The sequence below is a fragment of the Gossypium arboreum genome, chromosome 5, assembly GCF_025698485.1.
Source record: "Gossypium arboreum isolate Shixiya-1 chromosome 5, ASM2569848v2, whole genome shotgun sequence".
NCBI lineage: Eukaryota > Viridiplantae > Streptophyta > Magnoliopsida > Malvales > Malvaceae > Gossypium > Gossypium arboreum.
The window spans coordinates 38,974,237-38,997,791 of NC_069074.1; the positions used below are offsets into that span (position 1 = coordinate 38,974,237).

Below are 23,555 nucleotides of genomic sequence, written 5' to 3' on the forward strand. Positions count from 1 at the left end.
ATAGGTATTACTTATTTTAACTGTTGAAATTGGATAGCTTTAGGGCGCGTTTTCAAAAACAACAATTGATTTCAAAATAACACGACAACAAGCAAAGCTTCCGTAATGAAAGTATTTTCCAAAATTAATCACTTTTCCTAAATATGACTTAATCAAATCGGTTTCCTAGAAATATCCATGACGTTAAGGTGTGGCAATGGCGGTATGCATGTCTAGGATTGGATCCGAAGGGAGCTTGGTACTTAAGCAGTCCGATGGACTCACCCCCTCTTTTCTGGTTTCCTACCTGGTGCACAGCTTCCATTCACTTGGTTAGTTTAACAAAAGTCGGCTTTTAAAACACTAAAAAGGGAACACGGGTTTTTGACTTCAATGTGGCACGTCGGATCTGGCCTTAACGTCTGGGCCGGGTTTGGGGGTGCTACATTTAGTGGTATCAGAGTAAAATAGGAGGATTTGCATGACAAACCTCCCATTTTACATAAAGTGGCCAGCTATCATGTTGTTGTAGACAAAATGTGCACTTGATATCCATAATTTATGGTACAAATTGATACAAATTGATAATGGGTTAGGTAAATATTCCATGATAATGGGTTAGGTAAATGTTTCATGATAATGGGTTAGGTAAATATTCCATGATAATGGGTTAGGTAAATGTTCCATGATGGGCATTTCATGTCTTTTGTATTAAAGAATTAAATGGATGAAATATGAAATTTTATTAAAAGAAAAAGGGGTGAAAAGAACAAAGTTTTGTCCATCTTTGTTCATCATAGCCTAAAGTTAGAGAAGAGAAAGGAGAGGAGAAAGCTCTTAAATGTTCGGTCACTTGGGGAAGAAAATTGAAGGTAAGTTCATGGTAGTTTGCTTCTATCTTAATGTTCATGAGGTCTTCTTGATTCTACCTTAACTCTTGAAGCATATTTTAGTTTTTATTTGTGTTGTGAGCATTTAGTTATGAATTAAAATGAAGGAAATGGTTGTTGTTTCATGTTCTTTTGATGAAAAATGGAAGATAGGAGAAGTTGAGCCAAACAAATGAGCATGTATGTGCCTTAGATGCTAAGGGGAAAAATTGGCTAACATGTTGTGCTTTAAAATGATGAAATGGAGATTATACTTACGTAAAATAATAGATATGTGATGATTGATTGGTGATATACATGTTTAAATAACAAGCATGCAAGTTAGGTGTGAAAGAGTGATTTGGTAATAAATCTGCTTGGGACAGCAGCAGTAACGTGACTTTAGAAAATCACCACAAATTGTGGGAGATGAGTTAGAAGCTGAATAAATTATGTAATTAAAGCTTAATGAGTCTAGTTTCAAATGGAATAAACGAGAACATATTTTTGAATTCTGTACAATGAGAAATTTGATTCGTAATGAAGAGTGGTCAGATTAGTCAAACAGTGAAACATGGGAAACTTTAAGAAAAATCTGGTATTGATTGGCCAAACCAAAAATTCTAAAAATTTTATGGATAGAAGATATATGAGTCTATTTTTAAGAAAAATTAACGACATTTGATTTAGAGTTTCGTAGCGTCATTTATAAATGATTTAGTGACTGTTGCTCAGGAAGACAACTTGCAGTGAAATTATGATTATGTGGTAAACATTGACAAAAATTTGTTAATGAGTTGCTTATTGATTTCTTATAAGCTTACTATGATCTGTAGGTGTGGTTGGCCTAATATTGTAAGGGGTTAATACGTAGTTCGTATTTGAATAGTTAGATTAATGTGTTAGTAATCCAATTGTAGGCAGTTCGTGTGTGGATCTCGTCAGCATATGGTCGCAAACAGGTATGTAACTAACACCCTCTTTCTTAGTCTGGATCGGCAAAAGTCGAAAAGGTGAAATACAGAAAACCGGTATTTTGTAAATTTGCGAGTGTGCGAATGCTCGTGATGTAAATCGATTAATGTTTTTGGTAAGCTGCAAAATTTGGACTGCAAAGTGCATGATTTCTGTGCCCTCAATATTTTTGGGCTTAATGGGCCAAAATTGGAATGATGGGCCAACGAGCCCAATTCGGTAAGAACCCTCGGTACGTGATTCTGTTAGTACGTGAAAAGTAGGAATATGCATGAAAAACCCTAAAATAGATAAATTACTGAGATACCTTTAAAAGTGGAAAATTTACGCTTTTACCCTTAGTAGATAAATTACCAAAATACCCCTAAGGTTAAATTGACCTAAATGCATGTTTATTTGTTGTTATTTCTTGCATGCCATGTTGTTATTATCGATGCATGGGATTGGGATATTGACGGAGGAAGTCTTGAAAGTGGCTTGTCCATGTCTTGGAGGCTTTCTTGCAATTCTTTGATAACTGAGCAAAAAGGCGCAAATGTGGAGTGTTGGGCTAGGTGGGTTGAGCTACTCCCCACATGGAGTGTAGGGCTGGTACGGGTGGAGTGTAGTGGTTGGTGGGTTGAGTAGTCTCCCCAAATGGGCTTGCATATGTTATTGATGTTGCATGTTTTGAAATGGGCCTATGGGCCATATTGTTATCTGAATAAGGGGCTAAGACCCGGTTTATTATGTCTGAAAAGGGCTCGGTCCAATTACCATTTATTACTGAATGGGCTTAGGCCCAATAGGCTTGAGCTGACTTGGGTTTTGAATGGGTTTTCCTTATTCACTGAGTTTCCCCAAACTCACCCCTTTTATTTTCTTCAACGCAGGAAATCCCCAACCATAGTGGGCTTGGAGCTGTGAGGGAATTCGGAGTGGCCACCCGTTCTGAAAGTTTGATTTTCTTCTGGAGAACTGGACATCCTTTTATTTACGTTTGAAGTTTTGGGTTTTTAAATGTAATAAGGCCGCTTAATTATTTTTGATGGTTTTAATATGCATTACTAAGATAGGTATTACTTATTTTAACTGTTGAAATTGGATAGCTTTAGGGCGCGTTTTCAAAAACAACAATTGATTTCAAAATAACACGACAACAAGCAAAGCTTCCGCAATGAAAGTATTTTCCAAAATTAATCACTTTTCCTAAAAATGACTTAATCAAATCGGTTTCTTAGAAATATCCATGACGTTAAGGTATGGCAATGGCGGTATGCATGTCTAGGATTGGATCCGAAGGGAGCTTGGTACTTAAGCAGTCCGATGGTCTCACCACCTCTTTTCCGGTTTCCTACCTGGTGCACAGCTTCCATTCACTTTAACCTATAATGAAATTATCTTTTAAAACACTAAGTAAGTTTTTCTGGACCAACAATATAAAATGTTTTGAACGCTTCGATGTGGAATGTCGGATCCGATCATAACGTCTGGGCCGAGTTTGGGGTGTTACATTTAGTGGTATCAGAGCACAACTCGGCTGTGGAATGGGTCTACAAAAACAAAGATTTTTAAAAGCGAAAATTTTATAAAGAATGCGAAAAACTGGATTTTCAAAATTTAGATCTTTAGAAAGTGGCATTCCGAATCTCCGGCTCAAGTCTGTAAGTATTCTGAATTTTTCTAAATATTTTCCTAAATTATCTGTCTGTACTAAAATCCTTCTAGGATACTCTAGATAGGATGATACTGAAACCATAGAAAAATTTGATAAAAGACTGAAATTGTAGCTAGAGTTCGATTCTGCGAAAACAAACTCTGAACTACTGTCTGATTCATAAAACATCTGTAATAAATACTAGAATTTTAATTGATGCATAAAAATACGTAATCAAGATAATACGATATGAGTATAAGAGGCCGTGGACGGAGCCGAAAAAGTGCTCGAGCGAGATCTTCGTCTTCGAGACATATGCCGGCGGTGGATGCACCGGTACTACCGACAACAGAGGTAGAGTCTTATGCCATGCATGAGCCGAGGATGATGCCCCATCACGAGCAATGCTTCGTGTTCTGGAAAAGGTTATCGGGGCAAGTACGGGCAATGGAGTTCGAGGATCTATTTCTGAACGACTTCGGGCTAACGGAGCGGAGATCTTTAGGGGCGTATCTGGTATAGCCCTGAATATGGCGGAATATTGGTTAGAGGCCACAGAACGAATTATGGACAACTTGGACTGCTCTGAGGAGATTGTGAGTGGGGTATCTGTACTAAGTCCTTTGGGTCACTCGGTTAGGGTAGACAAAGCGTATAGGGATGTACCCTTAGAAACTCAAGGTAGGATTTTCCTAGAGATCGATGGAGTTACCGTTCGGAGAGTTTGATCTCATTTTGGGAATGGATTGGCTTGTTAAGCATAAGGCGACCCTGGATTGTGCTGCTAAACGAATGGTGTTAAGGACCACAAAAGATGAGGAGGTTATGGTGATAGGTGAGCGAAAGGATTATTTGTCCAATATGGTGTCGGTATTAAGAGCCGAGAAGTGGATTCAGAAAGGTTGTGAGGCCTATTTGGCATTTGTAAGTTAGTCGGAAGAGGAGGGATTGTCAGTGGATAAGGTTAGGACTGTAAATGAGTTCCAAGATGTTTTTCTGGAGGAGCTTCCAGGATTGCCTCCGAACCGAGAAGTGGAGTTTGGAATCGACTTATTGCCTGGAACGGCACCAGTGTCATCGCACCGTATAGAATGGCACCGAAGGAGTTGGTGGAGCTAAAGGCACAAATTCAAGAGTTGTTGGATAGGGGCTTCATTAGGCCAAGCGTGTCTCCATGGGGACCACCGGTACTATTCGTGAAGAAGAAGGATGGTACGATGCAGATGTGCATTGATTATCTCCAGTTGAACAAACTGACGATTAAGAATAAGTATCCACTGCCAAGGATTGACGATCTGTTCGACCAGCTTAGAGGAGCTTCGTATTTTCCAAGATCGACCTTGATCTGAATATCATCGATTAAGAGTCAAGGAGGCGATATTCATAAGGCGGCATTCGGGACTCGGTATGGTCATTATGAGTTTACGGTTATGCCATTTGGGTGATTTAACGCTCTGCGGCATTTATGGATCGATGAATCGTGTGTTCCAACCATTTTTTTATCGGTTCGTAGTCGTCTTTATTAACGATATCTGGTATATTCTCAAACGAAGTGAAACATGATGAGCATCTCGTATAGTCTTGCAAGTGTTAAGGAGAAGGAACTCTTTGTGAAGTTCAAGAAGTCGAACTTTGGTTGAGAGAGGTAACCTTCTTAGGACATGCGGTCTCTGCCGAAGGGATTAAGGTAGACCCTCGAAAGATTGAAGCAATTTTGGAGTGGAAGCCACCTAGGACGGTGTCGGAAATTTGAAGTTTCCTAGGGTTGGTAGAATACTACAGAAGGTTTGTGGAAGGTTTTTCTGTGATGGCAGCACCTTTCACAAAACTCATAAGGAAAGGAGTACCGTTTGTATGGACTGAGAAGCAGCAGGAAGCTTTTCAGAAATTGAAGAAAGTTCTGACTGAAGCACTTGTGTTGATTCAACCGGAGTCTGGGAAGGATGTTACTGAGTACAGTGACGCATCACACGTGGGTTTGGGCTGCGTGTTAATGCAGAAGGGTAAGGTGGTTGCATATGCATCACGACAGCTTAAACCTCACGAAGGGAACTATCTTACTCATGATTTGGAGTTGGCGGCAGTGATATTTGCACTTAAGATTTGGAGACATTACTTGTACAGGGAGAGGTGTATTATATACATAGACCACAAGGGTCTTAAGTATTTGTTGACTCAGAAGGAGCTGAAGCTTAGGCAAAGGAGATGGATTGAGTTGCTTAAGGATTATGACTATTCGATCAAGTATCACCCAGGCAAGGCTAATGTGGTAGGCGATGCTCTAATTAAGTAGAGTCAGTGTCGATCTGAGAGCAATGTTTGCTCGTCGAGTCAATATGATGATGGAAGTCTGTTGGCTGAGTTGCAAGTGAGGCCAACCTGGGTAGATCAGATTAAGGAAAAGCAGTTGAACGATGAGTCTTTGGTCTCTCATTTTCAACAAGTTAAGGAAGGGGAAACTTTTGAGTTTGGGTTAAATGGCGAAGGAGTTCTATGTTTCCGAGGAAGAATTTGTGTTCCGAAAGACTCTGATTTGAGGCAGACAATATTGAAGGAAGCTCATGGAGGACTTTGTGCCATACACCCTGGAGGGAACAAGTTGTATCACGACTTACGAGAATTATACTGGTGGCCTGGACTTAAACGAGAAGTAACGGAGTTTGTATGGAAATGTCTGACATTCCAACAAGTGAAAGCTGAGCATTAATTACCCTCTGGACTATTACAGTCAGTGAAGATACCACTTTGGAAGTAGGAGAGGGTAACCATGGACTTTGTGAGTGGACTGCCTTTGACACCATCAAAGAAAGACTCTGTGTGGGTGATTGTGGATAGGTTGACCAAATCACCCCATTTCATACTGTCGTCTTGACTTTTCGCTTCAAAAGTTAGCCAAGTTGTATGTGGCGGAGATTGTACGACTTCATGGAGTCCCGTTTGATTGTCTCGGCCGGGATCCCGATTCACATCTCAATTTTGGAAAAAGTTGCATGAGGCGTTGGGGCGCGATTGAACTTTAATCGGCTTTCCATCCCCAAACCGATGGTCGATCGAGAGGGTTATTCGATTCTGGAGGACATGTTGAAGGATGCGTGATTGACTTTCGAGGTAGTTGGGAGGATTACTTGTCGTTGGCAGAATTTGCGTACAATAACAGTTACCAGGCGGGTATTCGGATGGCACCATATGAAGCACTGTATGGACGAAGGTATCGTACACCTAGTTGTTGGACTGAACTAGGAGAGCGACAAATTCTTGGACCAGAGTTGGTAGCTGATACTAAAGATAAGGTCAAAATAATTAGGGACCGGTTAAAAGAAGCATCTGATAGGCAAAAGTCGTATCTGATTTGAAGCGTAAGGAGATTGAGTGCTCGATGGGTGATATGGTCTTCTTAAAGGTTTCTCCTTAGAAGAAGATATTAAGGTTGATGAAGAAGGGCAAGTTAGTCTGCAGTTCATTGGGCCTTATTGGGTTTTGAAGCGAGTAGGCCCGATGGCTTATCGGTTGGAATTGCCTCCAAAGTTAGATAGGATTCACGATGTTTTCACGTCTCCATGTTAAGGCGTTATCGTTCGACCACCTTTCATGTCCTGCCGATTCACGAAATTGAAGTTCGGTGATTTGACCTTTGAGGAGGAGCTGTGCAAATATTGGCTCGAGATGTTAAGGTTCTCGAAGGAAATCATCCGTTAGTGAAAGTGCTTTGGCATAATCATGGAAGGAAGAAGCTACTTGGGAATCGAAGAGACTATCGTCAACAATACCTCAACTAGTTGGATCGGGTAAATTTCGAGGATGAAATTTCTTTAAGGAGGGTAGAGTTGTAACGCCCCAATTTTCGGGAATTCTGTGAATGTTGGCATAGGTTTAATTATTTTAGTGGGCCTCTAGAAGGCCCAAGCTTAAGATAGAACTCGACAATTTTAGTTAATTTTTGTTCCATAAGAAAAAGGGGGTGAAATTATGAAATAGGACCTATGTGAAAATGTTTGAAAATGCTATAGGTTAAATTGAAGTGGCCAAATAAATAGGAGTGCAAAATAGGAGGATTTGCATGACAAACCTCCCATTTTACATGAAGTGGCCAGCCATCATGTTGTTGTAGACAAAATGTGCACTTAATATCCATAATTTATGGTACAAATTGATACAAATTGATAATGGGTTAGGTAAATGTTCCATGATAATGGGTTAGGTAAATGTTTCATGATAATGGGTTAGGTAAATGTTCCATGATAATGGGTTAGGTAAATGTTCCATGATGGGCATTTCATGTCTTTTGTATTAAAGAATTAAATGGATGAAATATGAAATTTTATTAAAAGAAAAAGGGGTGAAAAGAATAAAGTTTTGTCCATCTTTGTTCATCATAGCCTAAAGTTAGAGAAGAGAAAGCAGAGGAGAAAGCTCTTGAATGTTCGGTCACTTGGGGAAGAAAATTGAAGGTAAGTTCATGGTAGTTTGCTTCTATCTTGATGTTCATGAGTTCTTCTTGATTCTATCTTAACTCTTGAAGCATATTTTGGTTTTTAGTTGTGTTGTGAGCATTTATTCATGAATTAAAATGAAGGAAATGGTTGTTGTTTTATGTTCTTTTGATGAAAAATGGAAGATAGGTGAAGTTGAGCCAAACAAATGAGCATGCATGTGCCTTAGATGCTAAGGGGAAAAATCGGCTAACATGTTGTGCTTTAAAATGATGAAATGGAGATTATACTTAAGTAAAATCATAGATATGTGATGATTGATTGGTGATATACATGTTTAAATAACAAGCATGTAAGTTAGGTGTGAAAGAGTGATTTGGTAATAAATCGCTTGGGACAAAGACGATAATGTGACTTTGGAAAATCACCATAAAGTGGGAGATGAGTTAGAAGCTAAATAAATTATGTAATTAAATCTTAATGAGTCTAGTTTCAAATGGAATAAACGAGAACATATTTTGAATTCTGTACAATGAGAAATTTGATTCGTAATGAAAGTGGTCAGATTAGTCAAACAGTGAAACATGGGAAACTTTAAGAAAAATCTGGTATTTATTGGCCAAAACAAAAATTCTGAAAATTTTATGGATAGAAGATATATGAGTCTATTTTCAGGAAAAATTAACGGCACTTGATTTGGAGTTTCGTAGCTTCATTTATAAATGATTTAGTGACTGTTGCTCAGGAAGACAGCTTGCAGTGAAATTATGATTATGTGGTAAACATTGACAAAACTTTGTTAATGAGTTGCTTCTTGATTTCTTATAAGCTTACTATGATCTGTAGGTGTGGTTGGCCGAATATTGTAAGGGGTTAATACGTAGTTCGTATTTGAATAGTTAGATTAATGTGTTAGTAATCCAATTGTAGGCGGTTCGTGTGTGGATCTCAATCGACATATAAATCGCAAACATGTGTGTAACTAACACCCTCTTTCTTAATCGGATCGGCAAAAGTTGAAAAGCGAAATCTGAAAATCGATATTTTGTAGATTTGCAAGTGTGCGAATGCTCGTGAGGTAAATCGATTAATGTTTTTGGTAAGCTGCAAAATTTGGACTGCAAAGTGCATGATTTACGTGCCCTCGATATTTTTGGGCTTAATGGGCCAAAATTGGAATGATGGGCCAACGGCCCAATTCAGTAAGAACCCTCGATGCGTGATTACATTAGTACGTGAAAAGTAGGAATATGCATGAAAAACCCTAAAATAGATAAATTATTGAGATACCTTTAAAAGTGGAAAATTTACGCTTTACCCTAGTAGATAAATTACGAAAATACCCCTAGGGTTAAATTGACCTAAATGCATGTTTGACTGTTATTATTTACTGCATGCCATGTTGTTATTATCTGATGCATGGGATTGGGATATTGACGGAGGAAGTAATGAAAGTGAAAAGATCGTACATAATATTTAGTATGGAAAAGAAACAAATTCTTTTAAAAAAATAAAATTCTTTCCCGTTTAACGGTCATTCTCTCTTTTTTTTTTAACACAATTCTTTTTAAATTAACAAAATTTTAATAAAAATTATATTAAAACATAATAATATTATTATAAATGCTTAATGGCTCAAGACCTTAATTTCCCGTAAAAGAGAGATGATCAATAGATATAATGTTTGCAAGCATTATTTATTAAAAATTTAAACAGAATTTTGAATTTAAAACTCATAACCTTGACTAAATTTTGCTGCGCATTTAAAAAAAATTAATATTAAAAATTTAAAACCAATCGACACTTTAAAAAAGTTCATGCATTCACTTAATAATCATCATTTAATAATTTTTCAAATAAGTATATAGAATACTAATTATGAAAATCATGTAATAATTTATTTCAAGCATAATTATATCACATTTAATAAATGGATATCATATATAACATGTGAATAAATAATTTGTGATATAATAATTTTACCGTTTTGTTTATCCTCGGTGTAGTGCGATCGACAATTTCAAATAAAAAAATATTTTGATATATGCATAATTTAAAAAAACCACTTAATAAATTATTAAACATTACATTATAATAATTACTTTAATTTAATTTACATACATTAATCGTATTAACTTTAAATTTCAAATAACACAAACTAAAACTAACCTAACTAACTAATAAATTAATAATAATAATAATAATAATAATAATAACATCATTGTAATCTACTAACTATTTCTTCTAAGCATGCGGGACCAAACCAAAAACCCCCCTTTTATACTAGAACCGTGAGAGAGAAAGCTTCAAAAATTTGAATTTTTTTTTAAAACTACAAAAGGCTAAAAAATTATTGACTTGTCACATCATTACTATTGCTAACGCAGCTGATGTGATGTGATCGGTCAATTATGATTTCTCATATTTAATTTTTGGTCCTTATTTTTTTAATTTTTTCAAACAATAGCTCAATAATTTTTATTTTTTTACGTAAATGACTTTTTTTTTTCTTTCTTCGCCCTCACTCCCTCTTCCACTTTCTTTTTTTTCTTTTTCATTCATTATTTCCCCACTTTTGTTTTTTTCTTTTTCTCATCTTTCCCTTTTTCTTCTATTTAAAATTCCCCCTAATGGTTATTTTTTCACCGTTCTACTCCCAATTCCTTTTTTCTCCAATTTTTTAATTATATCACTCATTTCATTTATAAAGTTGAATTTATTATATCTAATTAAATAACTATTTACTATCACGAAAATAATTTAAATAGGAAAAATATCAAATACACTATTAATTTTCCTAAAGCTTTTTCTCTAATTACAATTCCACCTTTTATCTTTCTATTTTTAAGTTACATCCCTTTTAAACGATTAATTCATATTTCAAAAATAATTAAAATAGAAATTTTACAATGGCAACATTTCAAATAACTGTTAATTTCAGAACTAATATTTTACAAAATAAAATTTGACATTCACAACATTACAAAATAATTTTAAATAATTTACTTTAGTACGCGATTTTCATTTTCCTACATTTAAAAAAAAAGAAGACTAAAAATTGAAACATAAAAAATACAACGAAACATAAACGATGAACTATATTTTGTTCAAAACCGGAAGCATTGCATCTTACAAATTAAAAATGACCATGTTTAATGGCAACACGAGCAAATTTCTCAAAACTAATAAAACAGAAATAAATGATTAATTCAATTTTATTCAAGACTGACAGCATTGTGTCTTACAAACTGAAAAAGCCCATGTTTAACGACAACATGAGCAAGTTCCTCAAGCAAATTTCTCAGTACTAATATTTGCAGCTCAGATGATGCCGACCAAGATAATCTCACCCGTAGTATTATTCAACTGAGATTCTATAGGGACCTTCAAACATCCCTTGACCCAGAGAATTCCAGATAATACCACCCGTTGAATGCATAACCAATTCAAACCAGTTATGGCCTTACCATAACCAACGAAAAGACCTACATAACCATTTTGAACTCATTACCTAATAAATTACTAGAAACCGAGACCCCTATTTTTACTTGAAACTGTCACATCATATAAAATTAAAGAATCAAATCCACAATCTCGAAAAGGACCACTAAATTTGCCTATGTTCAAGTTCCACCATATCACCGTTAAATAAAATATACATTTAAATTATAAATTTTTTAACTCAACATAAACATAAAAAAAAAATCGGTCCTAATCTCCCTCCCCTTCATCCTTTAACATAATAAAATTCTAAAACATATATATTTACTTTATACTGATCTTTCATCGGAGTATGGATATATATAGCCTTTTGGTGACGCCAATGATCCTGACACCACCAAAAAAATTCAAACTTTTAGACATCAGTGACGCTAATAACATTGGTATAAAAAAAAATACATTTTTTAATCACTGATGATGCCAATGTCACTAGCACCAGTAAAAACTAAAAAAACCATTTAAAAAAAAAAACTTGATTTTGGTGTTGCCAATTACATTGACATCTTAAGGAAAAAATCAATTTTCTTAAGGTCACACCATTGACATTGATACCATCAAATAAAAGATTATTTAAAAAAAACCTGACACTAATCACGTCAATTACATTGGCACCACCAGAAAAAATCATTTTTTTAGAGTCACGCCAATTACATTGACACAACCAAATAAAAATTATTTTTTAAAAAAAATTCCTGAACCCCATAGCCACCATAGAAGAAAATCAAATTTTTTTAGTATCACACGAATTACATTCGCACCATAAAAAATTGTACGGTAGAGTTGGACCAAAGGAATTCAATTTTTTTCATGCGAAATTTTAGTGCTACCAATAAGTAATGGACCGGTTTCTATGTTACTGCGAAATGGGGTTTGCAGGACTTTGGGAATTCTTCAACTTCTTAAAAATACGTGCAGGAAGAAGTTTTGAGGAAATTAGTAGAACCTCATTACGAATTTACAAATCCAGGCCAGGGAGATGATTGATGGGGGAGGATCGGGTTTTCGTTTTCTTTTCCCAATAGATACATATATCTTAGGGACCTTTAGTCTCACTTCAGCATGCATGGATGTTATGAACTGTTGGAACAACTATATGGAGGTATTTTCGGTTGTCTAGGTTTCTAACACTTAGGATCATCAGATTATGTCAACTTTTTCTTCCTTTAATTTATTGGTGCCCAAATGTTATAAACTTGAATGGTAGCAAATCAGACTTAACCCGAGCTGATCTTAAGGCAATCCCCTCTCGGAGTTAGGCTATTTTGGTTTGTTTTAACATACTATTGCACCACGGAAACTTTCCTGCCTTTTGTAGGAAAAGTGATCAGCTGGGGTTTGATGTCTCAGATTCAGACCCATTCATTAGGTTGAGACACGTCCACAGTCCACAACCGCAAGCCCATGGTTTCCATGTTACCCCTAAGATTCAACCAGCCCACATATAGGATCTTGGTTTGAAAGTTGAAACTAGACAATTGTCCCGCATCAGCTGGGAATACAACAATAAAATCTCTTAAATAGAAGAAAAGAACCATGATTCACGTATATTCGGGAAATTCGATGAAATTGGAATGATACAAAAAGGATAAGCATGCGCAAGACACACAAATTGAGAAATGACAGATTTTTTTTTCTGTATTTCCCCCGAATTTCTTTCTATCTATTTGTATGTTTTATTTGCATTTTTATGCTTAGTTTAATGCTCTTGTTTACGGGTTTTGCTCATTTCAGAGTGCAATTTAGAGTGTTTTTCTGGGTTTGGGCTGTTGTACTCTCTTTAACTATGAATAACTTAATATCCACTATTCAGATTTTAGATAGTTTTTGCTGTCTGAGTTTGCTGATCTTTACTTGAATTTTTGTAGCTCTGTTTCTCTCTTTTTTTCTTTCTTTGCATTTTGGTGCTTAGTATGATGTTAATGTTCAAGGCTTTTGAGTCTCAGTTTGAAACCATTCAAGTATCCGGCACCGTTCAGGAACAGTACAGTAAAAGCTTTTATATAAGAGAAACCAGGATAGAAACTTTGTCCCTTCGGGGACATCCGATAAAATTGGAACGATACAGAGAAGATTAGCATGCCCCTGCGGCCATGCGCAAGGATGACACGCATAAATCGAGAAATGGTCTAAATTTTTTTCTTTGGCATCTCTTCCCCAGTTTTCTTTGCATTTCTATGCGGTCTATATTTGTAATGCTTTAGGTGTTAAATACTTAAAATTGCTAAAATTCTTTTAGTTTTTGCATCTAAAAGACATTTTGAGGACCCATTTTCTATCTTAATTACTTTTTTGCCTTTTGTTCTCATTTTCCCAATTTCAACTCTGATGATTTTGCAGGAGTAAGTTTAACATGCTTTACTGCAAGATATATATTAAGTTAGGGTGTTAGACCAATTTAAGTAGGAAATATAGAAGCTTTGAGCTTCATATATTGCAAAAAGAAAAAAGAAATGCAGCCTACTGAATAATAACTGATAAACTGGCTCATGGTAGTTTAAATTTAGCTCGGCTTGGGATGATTGATCTTTTTATAATTCACAGTTAGTCAATTCTGTGTTTATCATGGCAATTTCTTTTATTATTATTTCTTTATTTTCATTTTGCTGAATAATGTCTTCTTTTTTGCAACTGCTGCAATATCTGTTGTATGCTTTGCTTGCTCTAATGTTTATATTCTTTTGAGTATTCAATGGAAACTGGGGAGTGAGAAGTAGACTGTATTGAGCAAGTCCTTCTGCAGATGAAAGGTTTCTTCCCACAACTACATGTCCAAGGTTTTTGTGCCACCTCAAAGACTCAACAAGCCCATGTGTTAGGGTCATAGTGTCAAACCAACCTAAAATGTTGCATGCTTTTGATTGCTCTAATATTTGCATTATTTGAGTGTTTGATGGAAACTGGGAAGTGAGAAGTAGCCTGTATTGAGCAGGTCCTTCTGCAGCTGAAAGGGTTCCCACAAGCACAAGCCCAAGGTTTTTGTGCCACCTCCTAGGCTCAACCAGCCCATGTGTCAGAATCATAGTTTTAAACCAACCTTGGCTAGGAACAGAAAGACGAAGCCTTTTATATACAAGAAAGCAACCTACAAAAACCTTTCGGGAACATCCGATAAAATTGGAACAATATAGAGAACATCATCATGGCTCCTCCGCAAGGATGATATGCACAAATCGAGAAATGGTCCAAAAATTTTTTCCCTGAATTTTTTCTGGGTTTAGTGTGCTTTTCTGGGTTTAACCTCTTCTACTCTCCTGACCTGTGAATGCCTCAATTCATTGTTCATATTTTAGATAGTTTTTGATGTTTAGAGTTGTCTGATGAATTTTTGCAGGTCTGTTCCATAGTTTTCTTTGCATTTGTGTGCTTGATTGGCGTTTGTGCCATTCAACCAGCCCATCTGTTTTTTTGGGTCACTTTTACTCTTCTGAACATTAACTAGCTCAACATTCATTATTTAAAGAGACTTGAAATAGTTTTTACTGTGACAGTTCGCTGAATTAGTTGTAGGGAGTAGTACATTACAAAAATAAATGTATTCATATGGTATCTATTTTATAATAGATTGAAAGAATCAACTGATCAAAGATTGGGAATTTTTGGTTGTGACAAATAAAAATAAACTTTTCATAATCAAATTAAAGGGTGCTGGCTGGTTTGCTTTCTATATTAATCTGATTTGGGTGAGTTTCTCATATAGATGTGTGTTTTATAGGTTTCTTTTTAATGTATTTTCATATATTTCGAGGTACATATTGGAATATGTATCATATAAATATTTAAATTAAAAATATATTAGTATTAAAGTTATCAGCTTGATTTTACCCTTTGACTTGAAAAGTAGTAAATTACTACTACAATGAGAATTTTGTTCGAAGAACAGTACGTGTGTGTTTTTAGAAATATGCATACATCTCATTGGATCCGAATGGTAAAAAGAGAAATCGAGTTCGAAGGTTTGTTTTATTACTCGAAATATATTCTATTGCCATTTACGGTCGCCGTCAACTATCACAGTTTCTCCGGCAAAAAAACAAACCCCCCTGCAATAAAAGAAAACCTTTTGACTCAGTTAATATAATTTATTAGGGTTTTACTTTAAAAATAATTTGAAGAAGAAACAAAAAGTACCGGCGTATTTGGGGCGAGATCTTTGATCACATAAATAATTCCTTGAAAACTTTATTTCAGCGTGAGAAAAATGTCATTGCAATTTTTTTTAATGAACAAAAGGTTTAATCAATACGATTAGTATAACTCGAATCTAAGTCACACATAAATGATGAATATCTTGACCATCAAGTTAATAAACAGAGTTTATGTTGTTAGATATTTTATTTCTTTTGCTTTTGTGATTTACTATGTATACTTTAAAGCATTTGTTGTAAAAACTAACTAATGCGTTGTACCTTATTCTTTCTGCCCTCATCATTTCATTTGAGGCATGGTTGATTGTTGGTTGTAAGGTTAGCATGAATGATAAATTACAAGCAATTCTTGGAGGAATGTTTGGGTGCTTAGTATTTCAAGCAGGATAAACTTAGTGGGAGAGAAATATTGGAAAAAGAGGAAGAAAAAGAAAATTAAGTTCAATTAATCTTTTTGCCACATATTGCGATTTGATTCATCCAAAATGCCTCATGTGCTTTTTTCGTAACAGAGTTATTGTCCAGAGGCCATAAGTGACGGAATAAAACGTTAAGAACTATTCATGATTAAAAGAAAACATTGAAGACCAATTTGGTAATTAAGGTATAGTTCAAAGGCTTATAATCTAAAGGAGCAAGCCACATAAAGGAAAATCAATGGTGAATGGTGATCACTGATGTTTATGACCAATAACTCCAACTTAGCAATGATAATTGAAAGCCAAAAGCTACAATCCTATAGAGGAAATGTAATGTCTTGGAAGCTAACAACCATGACAAGTGAAGAAGCAAGAAAATATGGAATGAATGGAAGAAAGTATGCAAAAGAACCCCAAGTTCCTCTGCAAAATTTAGTTGGAGTACCAAAAAACAAAAATTCATTGCTCAACATGGAGATAGCATTGATGTCGATGTTCAAGAAAAAACCGCTTCCTACAAGGAGTATGTCTCGACGCATTTTAGTTGTCTATTGGAAGTGTAAACTTTTCCAGTTTATACCTTTGCTGTGATTGTATTTCGTCTATAATGTAATCTTTCGGCAGAATTTTCTTCCCATCAACCAAAGCCCAGATTCCTCAGAGATCACCTTCACCCCACCACGTGCTTTCACACAGCCGTTAGCCCATTTATCCCGGGGTAGAGCAGGGAGTAAGTATAGACCTTTCATGGTGCTTTAAACCAGCATTTCAGCTACTGCTGCTGAAAAACTGGTGTAAAGCTACATATTAGATGCTACTCCTGTACCAACCTTATGTTCTTTACGTAACATTAATTGAGTTCAATAAAGTTCTAATTTAAAGTGTTTATAACTCAATTGGATCCCAAATTCTATGACGTTTTTGGAGGAAGAATTTATAACTTTTAGAGATTTTTGGAATTATAACCTTTTAAAATGCATCATTTCAGTACTTGTAATTATTTGTTTCGATAAATGATTTTTTATAAAAAAATCTGACGATTTTATTTAATTTTGGCACTGTTGGTCTCTTTATTTATTTTAATTTTGTAAGTGAAAAATTGGCAGTCAACCTTCAAGGCAACAGCTTTACACGTGTCCGCATCTCATTGGGCACAAACACCATGTCATCAAAAAATAACACAGTTTGGGGTTAGGGGCCACTTTAGCTATTGGAAGTAAAGTATAGAGAGCTAATTGGGACATTTTGAAAGTATAAGGGCCACATTAGAACAAACCCTAAAATACAAGGGCCAATGGTGCCTTTAACTCTTAAATTTAAATTGGTGACTGAATTTCAAGGCTAAATTAGAAAAATATGCTAATTATTTTTTAAATAAGTGTTTAGCTCGTTTTAAAGTTTAATTAGGTAAATAGACCGTTTTTAGGAGAGAGAATATGAAAGGAGAGAGAATATGAAAGCATAAGAAAGTTGGTCTAGTTGGGTGCGCTTTCCCTCAATAGTAAAATGCAACAATTTTTTGACTATTGTCGCACCAAACGGTAAAAAAAATTAAAATCTCAACGATAATATTTTTTAATCTATAAATACCCCCAAATTTTATTTTTTTCATTCACATCCTTTTCTCAAACTCTCTCAAGCTTTTTATTCAATAATTATTTATATTTCATTTAAAAATATTGTTTTTTTAATTATATCGTATTTTATTCGTTCAAATTGATTTCTCGAGAATAGACGCCTCTCTGATCTCCTTCGACGACAACCATATTTCCGTCGCCCAATTAGTAATGGTAAGGCGAAATTTAAAATTTTATTTTTTAATTATGTTAAATTTTTTTTATAAATATAAATAATTTTTTATGTTATAAATAGGCAAATGACCATGTGCTGAAGGCATTCATACATAATATGGGGGAGCCTTCTGTCCTTGAAATTCGTGGTTACTTGCAAGAGCCTAGATTATTGTATGTGTCTCACATGTAAGGGGGTTGCAAACTCGATCCCACACTAATCACCGCATTGGTGGAAATATGGAGGCCTAAAACATACACATTTCACATTTCATGAGGCTAGTGTACAATCACACTCGAAGATATAGCATTACAGCTTGGTCTGCCGTTGAATGGGCCAGTCATTACAGGATCAACGGTGGTTCGGGGGAAAGTAGACCTCTACATGGGAATATTGGGAAAGGTCCCGAATAAGTCCGTAGGTGGTTGGATGTCAATCAACTAGTTAGAGACAAATTTTGATAAGCTTCTCGACGACACAACGGAGGAGGTCATATAACAATACGCTCGATCATTCATCATTAGGTTAATCGGGGGCATTTTAATGCCCGATAAATCTAGAAATTTGGTGCATGTAAGGTGGCTTCTACATCTAGCGGACTTCAATGAATGCATAAAACTAAGTTAGAGATCTACCGTGTTGTCCACGTTATACCGGGAGCTTTGTCGGGTAACACAATCAGATAGATATCGATTAGTGGTTGCCTGCTACTGCTGCAACCGTGGGCCCGGTGGCGAATACCGTTTCTATGTCCTAAAATGATTGACCCATACATGTTCTCGTTGGTGACGAGGTAAAAATCATTTATTAATAAATATGTAATTTGTGCAACAAATATTTTTATTTATTATATGTTTCGACTAATATATCATTTGTATAGGTGGAACCATGAGCCGAGTTTCGTGAGACTGCCTGACAAGTTGGAAAATGTTAGGCTACTGTTACGAAAATTGAGGACAATTACCGATCCTTTTTGAACCTATATTAATTACACAATGATTCATTAAAAAATTAGTACGTAATGATATTTACAATTCTATTTTTCAGTTTGAATGAATGTCGTATGTCGACCTCGAGATTATATCTTACATCTCGTCGAAAATGTTACTCAATCGGGAGATGTGAGACTCGAAAGTACCATTGATCGTGCATGCGATAATAGAAATGCATGAATCGGACCAGGTTCTATGGTAGTTCAGGTATAAGCAACAAATTCCATTGCCACTACGAGACATGAAAGAACTGCACAAGGTGGACATGTGAGGGAAGAACGACGAGGATAGGGCGGAGAAGCACAAGGAACATATTTAGACTTCAGATCGTAGGATGGAATCCATACGAGCCTGCGAACCATTTTTCTTGGCAGACATAGTTACAACTAATAATTACTTGACATGGTTCAAAATCGTTGGTAAGTCGTATTTGCTACCACCGAAGGTAAGGAGTAAGCAAATTCGGCCTAAGAGGTAACATCGATTGCTACAGTAGCATAGGAGAGGACGCGATCGTACGACGGGTTTGTCATTGGCTCCAGCAGAAGATACATCGCTTGTGGCTATGCAATATCCAGGTCAACTCACTCTATATATTCTTATTCAATTCACTAACCCCATGTTTTTTTCACAAGCACCACCGCATTACGGACCACCACCACACGTGGCCGGTTCTTCTGTTCCTGTAGGTACATATTTCAAGGCACCAACATCTCCCGTATATTACACCTCCATATCGATGTCGATACCGAACTTCATGTCGAGACAAATTTTGATGTATGGACTGCCACTAATGACGATACCGATGCAAACACCTATGTAACAGTCGATACTGATGTCAATGCTCGGATCGATATCGACTTACCAGGAATTTGGGGCACCTTATGATTACACGCCTACATTGACTCAAACACTGCGCACATTACTATTTTACCGGGGTGGCTCATCGTCGCAACCACCGAACATGGGAGTGGTGGATACACAATGGCGGGCGAGGATGACATAGCAATCGATCATGGAGGAAGATGATAACACTATCGAACCCAAAGAAATAATTGCCTAGGGGTAGTGCTAGGTATATATTTAGGTGACAATGACGATGAGAAGGAAGTCTATAGGTTTGCACCTCCAGATACACCTCCGAATGCACCTCCGGTTGTACGCAAAAAATTTTCATGCAACCTTAGTCCACTGCCTTATGGCACACATTCTCTCTGACGACATGATTGAGTGTATTTTTTGTTATAAATATTGTAATGTAAATATAAATATGTCATAAATAAAAAAACTGAGATTATTCATTCAAAAATACATTTGTCTTTATTACTATCTATCATGAGTTATGCGTAAGTTAACAATAAATTACAAATTAAACTAAAAGGAATACGCAAAGCATGCTAATGAATATGAAATTTGGTAGAAAGTAATGTTATCGATGCTGAGGCCCTAAAGTATCCCAGTACAGAGAAGATGTTGTCTTCATATGCCTTGGGTTTCTACAAACTCGTATAATTTCTATTGATCATGTTTCTTCCAAATATATATATTGTTCCTTATCCAGGTGAAATTCAAGTGCCCTTTCGAAAGTAACTTAGGTCCTTGTTTGGCACTAACTTGAACAGCGCTCTGGATATCAGTTGCCATATACTTTTATCTGGGATGAGTGGAAATTTAGAACTCTATACACTATGAATGCATTCTAATTGGTAGACGTCGTTGATGTAAAGTATGTACTCAATCAGTACATTCCCACATGGGGCAATTATATGTGCGTATAAGAATCGAAGTGCTTGGAATTTCTCACAATCATAGGCCCCTTCCATTAGGTTTACACGATAAGATACATCTGACATTTCCTGGTCAAGCCTAGCATGCTCTGTAACTCAAAAATCAAGGTTCCGATGCGAGTGGCACACTATATCCATGGTGTTTGCTCTCGCTGTACTTTGTCGAATCTCTTTCATCACGTCATTGTATAATGTACCGCCGCTCATTATCTGTCCAGCATACGCCATCGTCCTCTCAAAAAACAAGACAATTAGTCAAAAATATGTCTCTTTGACAATCGATGTTACCGAAAAATGACGTGCCCCCTTCAATACAGAATTGATACACTCGGCCAAGCTTAACATTATGTGCTCGTATCGTAAACCCCCGTCGTACGACTATGTCCACTTTTCAAATGGTATATTTGACACATATGCCGCCCCGTAGGCATTAATAGTGCTCAAGTTGTTCAACATTTGATGGAATCGATGTTTAACGAGCTCGTAACCTATCAAGAAATAGCTATCGATTAGTACAATAAAATAACCTGGTGTGAATATTCGATGTGCAGTGAATACATAGTTTGAACTACAAACCCATGTCGATAACTAGATCTCACTCAATTGCCAAATGATAGTTTTTATGGTACTTAGATCCCACATGTTTTATGCAATACTGATGATGAGTGTGATCCTAAAGGGCTCCATGACGATCAATTGCTGAGAGTATTTCAATTCCCTTGTCTAATATGATACATATGTTGCACTGCGGGCAAAAGCGGTAATGCAACCGGCTTAGGAAGAAATCCAAATCATCTGTCGTTTCTCTGAGAGTTATTGTGAATGCTATAGGCAAAATCATCCAATTACCATCCTGAGCAACAAGCAACAGATTCTGTTGATACCTACCATACAGCCAGGTGCCATCAATTTGAACCATAGGCTTATAGTACTGAAATGCCTCTATGCATTACTCAAATGTCCAAAAGAACTGGTGGAATACTCTTTTCCCAAGAACCAATTGATCGTCGTAGTATGTTGAGCGGGTTTTGAGATCGGTTACGGAACTTGGTACGTACCGATCCAATACCTAACACCATTGCCATAGATAGTTATATGAACTATCCCACTCGTGATACAATTTCTCCATAGCCATCTATTTTGCAACCCACACTTTGTAGTACGTTAGAGTGTACTAGTACTAGCTACATATATTAGCAATTAACATTGGTATTTGAATCTAGGGACTGGCCTTCAGCATCAATAGAATAATGTCAGCAATTATGTCCGAGTCAAGCCTTGGATGGTCCTGACTTGCACCCGTCGCAACAAATGTATGAGGACTGGAATACTTTTTTATCATCCACATCCTAATTTTTCTCCGGTAAGACGTCATAATTTTTCACCTACACCTCTCGTCCTCTGTTGCCCACTTTTTGTTGAATTTCTCAGAACATGACTTCGTAACGTAGTAGTTCATACCGTTCTTGAAACTGTACTACTTCAATGCAGCAAGGAACACATCTTTTTCAGGTATTCCATTCTAACTTCCAGTACTCGTACATCACGATATATTCTGTATGACCATGTGTTATGTGCAAAAGCCATGAAAACTCTAAACCAACCTCAACCGATAAGTCGGTGTTCATTATGTAGGGAAAATGTTCATACATTATGAATCGTGCATCTAGATCCAGAGCATTTTTTGAGGTATTATCGTCAGACTTGCAAGGTTCTGACTCCATTGTAACTGGATCCAGTTCGGACTTCTGAACCATCCAGCCTGCGCTACCAGATTAGCTGAGGTTCTGACTCATCTCCCTTGTTTGTGTCTACAGCCCCTTCATCCTCATGTGCATCTCCTTCCTCATCCGGGCCTTTATTCTCACTTTCGAGCAAAGTGTTGGATGTACCCTCCCCGACCCCCATCGAAAGGAGTAGGTCATTGTTTCTCCTGTAACCCATGTGTTTGTCAAAATATTCAATGGGTTCATGTTCAATGTACGTCAATGATCCCTTGTTATAACTACTTCTGTTTGATAACATTGACCCAATGCCGAAGTTAAAATTGAACACACTAATTGAATATTGAGCTCGAGTGTCTAGATTTTGGTTATGCTGATACCCTAACTGGTACTGACCCCTAAAGTTTAGATCGATGCCAAAGATCGATAAGTGTGTTTATAGATGTTTCAGGAATATCGTAGTAGCCACTTTGTAGCAATCCAGAAAACCCACAGCACAATTATGAAGTAGGACTTTCTACTTCAACTTCGATACCCGTACCGTAAGGGTAGTCAAAGATGGGTCAGATCCATCAGCATCGGTGAACTTAACGCACAACTCAATAACAACATTTTTGCTTAAGATGTGCGATGACATAATCATCTCGAGATGCGTGCCATTAGTCATATCGAACAGCAAAAGTAAGAAATATGCATTGCAACTTCCCCGGGTCGATCCCTTGACTTTCCTTCTAATTCTAGTCCGTAGCTCACGCATTTGAATGGTACTATTGAATGTAAATTTCACAGACTTCACTCCTACAAGCACCACTTCGACATCTGTGTTACAAATTTGACTATCGTAGTATATAAAAGATTTCACTCGTCGACTTATTTCAATATCAGTCATGAATTGGATAAACAAACGCAAAAAAAAAAAGTTGAGAGTTGTCCAAAGGAGTACAAACAACTCTCACCCGTGATGTAAGGTTTTTTCTGTTTGATATTAACTTGATGCGTGTCTATGTTATGAAAATTACGCCACTTTATAAGAGAATTATATAGGGAGAAAGAAAATATCTGCTTTGAATTTTGTTTACGAATGCACACATTCATTCCATATTGTATGGTGCAAATAAAATATTAGAATGCGTTCAGAAGTGATATAATTTCATCACGCCTATGCTCTTGAGAGATTTTGCGCTGCAAAACATGCTCTACAGACATCTGAAAAGGTATTTTCACTCTCAGAAGACATGAAATTTGTTAAAGAAAGCTCGCCCGCTTGAGGAAGTTTCTATGTTGACATGGCAGGAAAGCTCCCTTAG

General features: G+C 36.4%; 1 long non-coding RNA gene, 1 other non-coding gene and 1 pseudogene across 2 annotated transcripts; all 3 read left to right on the plus strand.

The window, feature by feature from the left end:
• The first annotated feature begins 666 nt into the window (after positions 1-666).
• LOC128292696 (uncharacterized) lies at positions 667-2,894 on the plus strand. The gene is made up of 3 exons (XR_008282637.1): positions 667-851; positions 1,769-1,810; positions 2,696-2,894. It is a non-coding gene; the product is annotated as an uncharacterized LOC128292696 (long non-coding RNA).
• Positions 2,895-13,416: 10,522 nt separating this feature from the next.
• On the plus strand, positions 13,417-13,526 carry LOC128293453 (U6 spliceosomal RNA; annotated as a pseudogene).
• Positions 13,527-14,478: 952 nt separating this feature from the next.
• LOC128293464 (U6 spliceosomal RNA) lies at positions 14,479-14,582 on the plus strand. The gene has a single exon (XR_008283646.1). It is a non-coding gene; the product is annotated as a U6 spliceosomal RNA (small nuclear RNA).
• Positions 14,583-23,555: the final 8,973 nt, after the last annotated feature.